Genomic DNA, 8,402 nt, shown 5'->3' on the forward strand with positions numbered 1-8,402 from the left:
CACTAGTTATCGATTCCGATGCTACACTCCAGGTTTACTGTATCCCTTGGACCTTCTTATTGACGATGAAACACAGAAATTCCATCGGAATTAAATACAAAAGGCACAATGCCGATTTAAGTACAAGAAGACTGACTCTTTCTACTGTCTATGTTTTGAACCATTCCTGTGACACTAGTTATAGATTCCGATGCATCAATTCAGGTTTACTGTATCCCTGTGACCTTATTGACGATGAAACACAGAAATTGCATCGCAATTAAATACAAAAGGCACAATGCTGACTGAAGCACAAGAAGACTGACTATTCTCACTGACTATGTTTTGAACCATTCCTGAGACACTAGTTATAGATTCCGATGCTTCACTTCAGGTTAACTGTATCCCTCTGACCTTCTTATTGACGATGATACACAGAAATTGCATCGGAATTAAATACAAAGGGCACAATGTCGACTTAGGTACATGAAGACTGACTCTTCTTACTGTCTATGTTCTGAACCATTCCTGTGACACTAGTTATAGATTCCGATGCTTCACTTCAGGTTTACTGTATCCCTTGGACCAACTCATTGACGATGAAACACAGAAATTTGCATCGGAATTAAATACAAAAGGCACAATGTCGACTTAGGTACTTGAAGACTGACTCTTCTTACTGTCTATGTTCTGAACCATTCCTGTGACACTAGTTATAGGTTCCGATGCTACACTCCAGGTTTACTGTATCCCTTGGACCTTCTTATTGACGATGAAACACAGAAATTCCATCGGAATTAATTACAAAAGGCACAATGCCGATTTAAGTACAAGAAGACTGACTCTTTCTACTGTCTATGTTTTGAACCATTCCTGTGACACTAGTTATAGATTCCGATGCATCACTTCAGGTTTACTGTATCCCTGTGACCTTAATGACGATGAAACACAGAAATTGCATCGGAATTAAATACAAAAGGCACAATGCCGACTTAAGTACAAGAAGACTGACTCTTCTTACTGTCTATGTTTTGAACCATTCCTGTGACACTAGTTATAGATTCCGAAGTTTCACTTCAGGTTTACTGTATCCCTGTGACCTTATTGACGATGAAACACAGAAATTGCATCGGAATTAAATACAAAGGGCACAATGCCGACTTAAGTACATGAAGACCGACTCTTCTTAGTGACTATGTTTTGAACCATTCCTGTGACACTAGTTATAGATTCCGATGCTTCACATCAGGTTTACTGTATCCCTTGGACCTTCTTATTGACGATGAAGCTCAGAAATTGCATCGGAATTAAATACAAAAGGCACAATGCCGACATAAGTACAAGAAGACTGTATCTTCTTACTGTGTATGTTTTGACCCGTTCCTGTGACACTAGTTATAGATTCCGATGCTTCACTCCAGGTTAACTGTACCCCTTGGACCTTCTTATTGACGATGAAACACAGAAATTGCTTCGGAATTAAATACAAAAGGCACAATGCCGACTTAAGTACATGAGGACTGACTCTTCTTACCGACTATGATTTGAACCATTCCTGTGACACTAGTTATAGATTGCGATGCTTCACTTTAGGTTTACTGTATCCCTTGGACCTACTCATTGACGATGAAACACAGAAATTGCATCGGAATTAAATACAAAAGGCACAATGTCGACTTAGGTACATGAAGACTGACTCTTCTTACTGTCTATGTTCTGAACCATTCCTGTGTCACTAGTTATAGATTCTGATGCTACACTCCAGGTTTACTGTATCCCTTGGACCTTCTTATTGACGATGAAGCACAGAAATTGCATCGCAATTAAATACAAAAGGCACAATGCTGACTTAAGGACAAGAAGACTGACTCTTCTTACTGACTATGTTTTGAACCATTCCTGAGACACTAGTTATAGATTCCGATGCTTCACTTCAGGTTAACTGTATCCCTCTGACCTTCTTATTGACGATGATACACAGAAATTCCATCGGAATTAAATAGAAAAGGCACAATGCCGACTTAAGTACACCAAGACAGACCCTTCCTACTGACAATCTTTTGAACCATTCCTGTGACACTAGTTATAGATTCCGATGCTTCACTCCAGGTTTAGTGTACCACTTGGACCTTCTTATTGACGATGAAACACAGAAATTGCATCGGAATTAAATAGAAATGGCACAATGCCGACTTAAGTACAAGCTGACTGTTTCTTCTTACTGACTATGTTTTGAACCATTCCTGTGACACTAGTTATAGATTCCGATGCTTCACTTCAGGTTTACTGTATCCCTTGGACCTTCTTATTGACGATGAAACACAGAAACTGCATCGGAATTAAATACAAAAGGCACAATGCCGACTTAAGTACAAGAAGACTGTATCTCCTTACTGTGTATGTTTTGAACCGATCCTGTGACACAAGTTATAGTTTCCGATGCTTCACTCCAGGTTTACTGTACCCCTTGGACCTTCTTATTGACGAAAACACCGAAGTTGCATCGGAATTAAATTCAAAAGGCACAATACCGACTTAAGTACAAGAAGACTGACTCTTCCTACTGTCTGTGTTTTGAACCATTCCTGTGACACTAATTTTGGATTCCGATGCTTCACTTCAGGTTTACTGTATCCCTCTGACGTTCGTGTTGACGATGAAATACGGAAATTGCATCGGAATTAAATACAAAAGGCACAATGCCGACTTAAGTACAAGAAGACTGACTCTTTCTACTGTCTATGTTTTGAACCATTCCTGTGACACTAATTATAGATTCCGATGCTTCACTTCAGGTTTACTGTATCCCTGTGACCTTATTGACGATGAAACACAGAAATTGCGTCGGAATTAAATACAAAAGGCACAATGCCGACTTAAGTACAAGAAGTCTGACTCTTCTTACTGTCTATGTTTTGAACCATTCCTGTGACACTAGTTATAGATTCCTATGCTTCACTTCAGGGTTACTGTATCCCTCTGACCTTCTTATTCACGATGAAACACAGAAATTGCATCGGAATTAAATACAAAAGGCACAATGCCGGCTTAAGTACAAAAAGACTGACTCTTCTTACTGACTATGTATTGAAACATTCCTGTGACACTAGTTATAGATTCCGATGCATCACTTCAGGTTTTCTGTATCGCTTGGACCTTCTTATTGACGATGAAACACAGAAATTCCATCGGAATTAAATAGAAAAGACACAATGCCGACTTAAGTACAAGAAGACTGACTCTTTTTACGGACTATGCTTTGAACCATTCCTGTGACACTAGTTATAGATTCCGATGCTTCACTCCAGGTTTAGTGTACCCCTTGGACCATCTTATTGACGATGAAACGCAGAAATTGCATCGCAATTAAATAGAAATGGCACAATGCCGCCTTAAGTACAAGATGACTGACTCTTCTTACTCTCTATGTTTTGAACCATTCCAGTGACACTAGTTATAGATTCCGATGCTTCACTTCAGGTTTACTGTATCATTTGGACCTTCTTATTGACGATGAAACACAGAAATTACATCGGAAATAAATACAAACGGCACAATGCCGACTTAAGTACAAAAAGACTGACTCTTCTTACTGACTATGTTTTGAACCATTCCTGTGACACTAGTTAGAGATTCCGATGCTTCACTTCAGGTTTACTGTATCCCCTGGACCTTCTTATTGACGATGAAACACCGAAATTGCATCGGAATTAAATACAAAAGGCACAATGCTGACTTAAGTACAAGTAGACTGACTCTTCCTACTGTCTATGTTTTGAACCATTCCTGTGACACTAATGTTGGATTCCGATGCTACACTTCATGTTTACTGTATCCCTCTGACCTTCTTATTGACGATGAAACACAGATATTGCATCGGAATTAAATCGAAAAGGCACAATGCGGACTTAATTGCAAGAGGACTGACTCTTCTTACTGTCTATGTTTCGAACCATTCCTGTGACACTAGTTATAGATTCCGATGCTTCACTTCAGGTTTACTGTATCCTTTGGACCTTCTTATTGACGATGAAACACAGAAATTGCATCGGAATTAAATACAAAAGGCACAATGCCGACTTAAGTACTTGAAGACTGACTCTTCTTACCGACTATGATTTGAACCATTCCTGTGACACTAGTTATAGATTCCGATGCTTCACTTCAGGTTTACTGTATCTCTTGGACCTACTCATTGACGATGAAACACAGAAATTGCATCGGAATTAAATACAAAAGGCGCAATGTCGACTTAGGTACATGAAGACTGACTCTTCTTACTGTCCATGTTCTGAACCATTCCTGTGACACTAGTTATAGATTCCGATGCTACACTCCAGGTTTACTGTATCCCTTGGACCTTCTTATTGACGATGAAGCACAGAAATTGCATCGCAATTAAATACAAAAGGCACAATGCTGACTTAAGGACAATAAGACTGACTCTTCTTACTGACGATGTTTTGAACCATTCCTGAGACACTAGTTATAGATTCCGATTCTTCACTTCAGGTTAACTGAATCCCTCTGACCTTCTTATTGACGATGATACACAGAAATTGCATCGGAATTAAATAGAAAAGGCTCAATGCCGACTTAAGTACACCAAGACAGACTCTTCTTACTGACTATCATTTGAACCATTCCTGTGACACTAGTTATAGATTCCGATGCTTCACTCCAGGATTAGTGTACCACTTGGATCTTCTTATTGACGATGAAACACAGAAATTGCATCGGAATTAAATAGAAATGGCACAATGCCGACTTAAGTACCAGAAGACTGTTTCTTCTTACTGACTATGTTTTGAACCATTCCTGTGACACTAGTTATAGATTCCGATGCTTCACTTCAGGTTTACTGTATCCCTTGGACCTTCTTATTGACGAAGAAACACAGAAATTGCATCGGAATTAAATACAAAAGGCACAATGCCGACTTAAGTACAAGAAGACTGTATCTTCTTACTGTGTATGTTTTGAACCGATCCTGTGACACTAGTTATAGTTTCCGATGCTTCACTCAAGGTTTACTGTACCCCTTGGACCTTCTTATTGACGAAAACACCGAAGTTGCATCGGAATTAAATTCAAAAGGCACAATACCGACTTAAGTACAAGAAGACTGACTCTTCCTACTGTCTGTGTTTTGAACCATTCCTGTGACACTAATTATAGATCCGATGCTTCACTTCAGGTTTACTGTATCCCTGTGACCTTATTGACGATGAAACACAGAAATTGCGTCGGATTTAAATACAAAAGGCACAATGCCGACTTAAGTACAAGAAGTCTGACTCTTCTTACTGTCTATGTTTTGAACCATTCCTGTGACACTAGTTATAGATTCCAATGCTTCACTTCAGGGTTACTGTATCCCTCTGACCTTCTTATTCACGATGAAACACAAAAATTGCATCGGAATTAAATACAAAAGGCACAATGCCGACTTAAGTACAAAAAGACTGACTCTTCTTACTGACTATGTATTGAACCATTCCTGTGACACTAGTTATAGATTCCGATGCATCACTTCAGGTTTTCTGTATCGCTTGGACCTTCTTATTGACGATGAAACACAGAAATTCCATCGGAACTAAATAGAAAAGGCACAATGCCGACTTAAGTACAAGAAGACTGACTCTTTTTACGGACTATGTTTTGAACCATTCCTGTGACACTAGTTATAGATTCCGATGCTTCACTCCAGGTTTAGTGTACCCCTTGGACCATCTTATTGACGATGAAACGCAGAAATTGCATCGCAATTAAATAGAAATGGCACAATGCCGCCTTAAGTACAAGATGACTGACTCTTCTTACTCTCTATGTTTTGAACCATTCCAGTGACACTAGTTATAGATTCCGATGCTTCACTTCAGGTTTACTGTATCATTTGGACCTTCTTATTGACGATGAAACACAGAAATTACATCGGAAATAAATACAAAAGGCACAATACCGACTTAAGTACAAAAAGACTGACTCTTCTTACTGACTATGTTTTGAACCATTCCTGTGACACTAGTTATAGATTCCGATGCTTCACTTCAGGTTTACTGTATCCCCTGGACCTTCTTATTGACGATGAAACACCGAAATTGCATCGGAATTAAATACAAAAGGCACAATGCTGACTTAAGTACAAGTAGACTGACTCTTCCTACTGTCTATGTTTTGAACCATTCCTGTGACACTAAAGTTGGATTCCGATGCTACACTTCATGTTTACTGTATCCCTCTGACCTCCTTATTGACGATGAAACACAGATATTGCATCGGAATTAAATCGAAAAGGCACAATGCCGACTTAATTGCAAGAGGACTGACTCTTCTTACTGTCTATGTTTCGAACCATTCCTGTGACACTAGTTACAGATTCCGATGCTTCACTTCAGGTTTACTGTATCCTTTGGACCTTCTTATTGACGATGAAACACAGAAATTGCATCGGAATTAAATACAAAAGGCACAATGCCGACTTAAGTACATGAAGACTTACTCTTCTTACCGACTATGATTTGAACCATTCCTGTGACACTAGTTATAGATTCCGATGCTTCACTTCAGGTTTACTGTATCCCTCTGACCTTCGTATTGACGATGAAACACAGAAATTGCATCGGAATTAAATACAAAAGGCACAATGCTGACTTAAGTACAAGAAGACGGACTCTTTCTACTGTCTATGTTTTGAACCATTCCTGTGACACTAGTTATTGATTCCGATGCTTCACTTCAGGTTTACTGTATCCCTGTGACCTTATTGACCATGAAACACAGAAATTGCATCGGAATTAAATACAAAAGGCACAATGCCGACTTAAGTACAAGAAGACTGACTCTTCTAACTGTCTATGTTTTGAACCATTCCTGTGACACTAATGTTGGATTCCGATGCTTCACTTCATGTTTACTGTATCCCTCTGACCTTCTTATTGACGATGAAACACAGATATTGCATCGGAATTAAATCGAAAAGGCACAATGCCGAATTAATTGCAAGAGGACTGACTCTTCTTACTGTCTATGTTTCGAACCATTCCTGTGACACTAGTTATAGATTCCGATGCTTCACACCAGGTTTACTGTATCACTTGGACCTTCTTATTGACGATGAAGCACCAAAATTGCATCGGAAATAAATAGAAAAGGCACAATGCCGAATTAGGTACAAGAAGACTGACTCTTGTTACTGACTATGTTTTGAACCATTCCTGTGACACTAGTTATAGATTCCGATGCTTCACTTCATGTTTACTGTATCCCTCTGACCTTCTTATTGACGATGAAACACAGATATTGCATCGGAATTAAATCGAAAAGGCACAATGCCGACTTAATTGCAAGAGGACTGACTCTTCTTACTGTCTATGTTTCGAACCATTGTTGTGAAACTAGTTATAGCTTCCGATGCTTCACTTCAGGTTTACTGTATCCTTTGGACCTTCTTATTGACGATGAAACACAAAAATTGCATCGGAATTAAATACAAAAGGCACAATGCCGACTTAAGTACATGAAGACTGACTCTTCTTACCGACTATGATTTGAACCATTCCTGTGACACTAGATATAGATTCCGATGCTTCACTTCAGGTTTACTGTATCCCTTGGACCTACTCATTGACGATGAAACACAGAAATTGCATCGGAATTAAATACAAAAGGCACAATGTCGACTTAGGTACATGAAGACTGACTCTTCTTACTGTCTATGTTCTGAACCATTCCTGTGACACTAGTTATAGATCCCGATGCAACACTCCAGGTTTACTGTATCCCTTGGACCTTCTTATTGACGATGAAGAACAGAAATTGCATCGCAATTAAATACAAAAGGCACAATGCTGACTTAAGGACAAGAAGACTGACTCTTCTTACTGACGATGTTTTGAACCATTCCTGAGACACTAGTTATAGATTCCGATTTTTCACTTCTGGTTAACTGAATCCCTCTGACCTTCTTATTGACGATGATACACAGCAATTGCTACGGAATTAAATAGAAAAGGCTCAATGCCGACTTAAGTACACCAAGACAGACTCTTCTTACTGACTATCTTTTGAACCGTTCCTGTGACACTAGTTATAGATTCCGATGCTTCACTCCAGGATTAGTGTACCACTTGGATCTTCTTATTGACGATGAAACACAGAAATTGCATCGGAATTAAATAGAAATGGCACAATGCCGACTTAAGTACAAGAAGACTGTTTCTTCTTACTGACTATGTTTTGAACCAATCCTGTGACACTAGTTATAGATTCCTATGCTTCACTTCAGGTTTACTGTATCCCTCTGACCTTCGTATTGACGATGAAACACAGCAATTGCATCGGAATTAAATACAAAAGGCACAATGCCGACTTAAGTACAAGAAGACTGACTCTTTATACTGTCTATGTTTTGAACCATTCCT

Source organism: Schistocerca serialis, chromosome 8, assembly GCF_023864345.2.
Source record: "Schistocerca serialis cubense isolate TAMUIC-IGC-003099 chromosome 8, iqSchSeri2.2, whole genome shotgun sequence".
In the NCBI taxonomy this organism is placed as follows: domain Eukaryota; kingdom Metazoa; phylum Arthropoda; class Insecta; order Orthoptera; family Acrididae; genus Schistocerca; species Schistocerca serialis.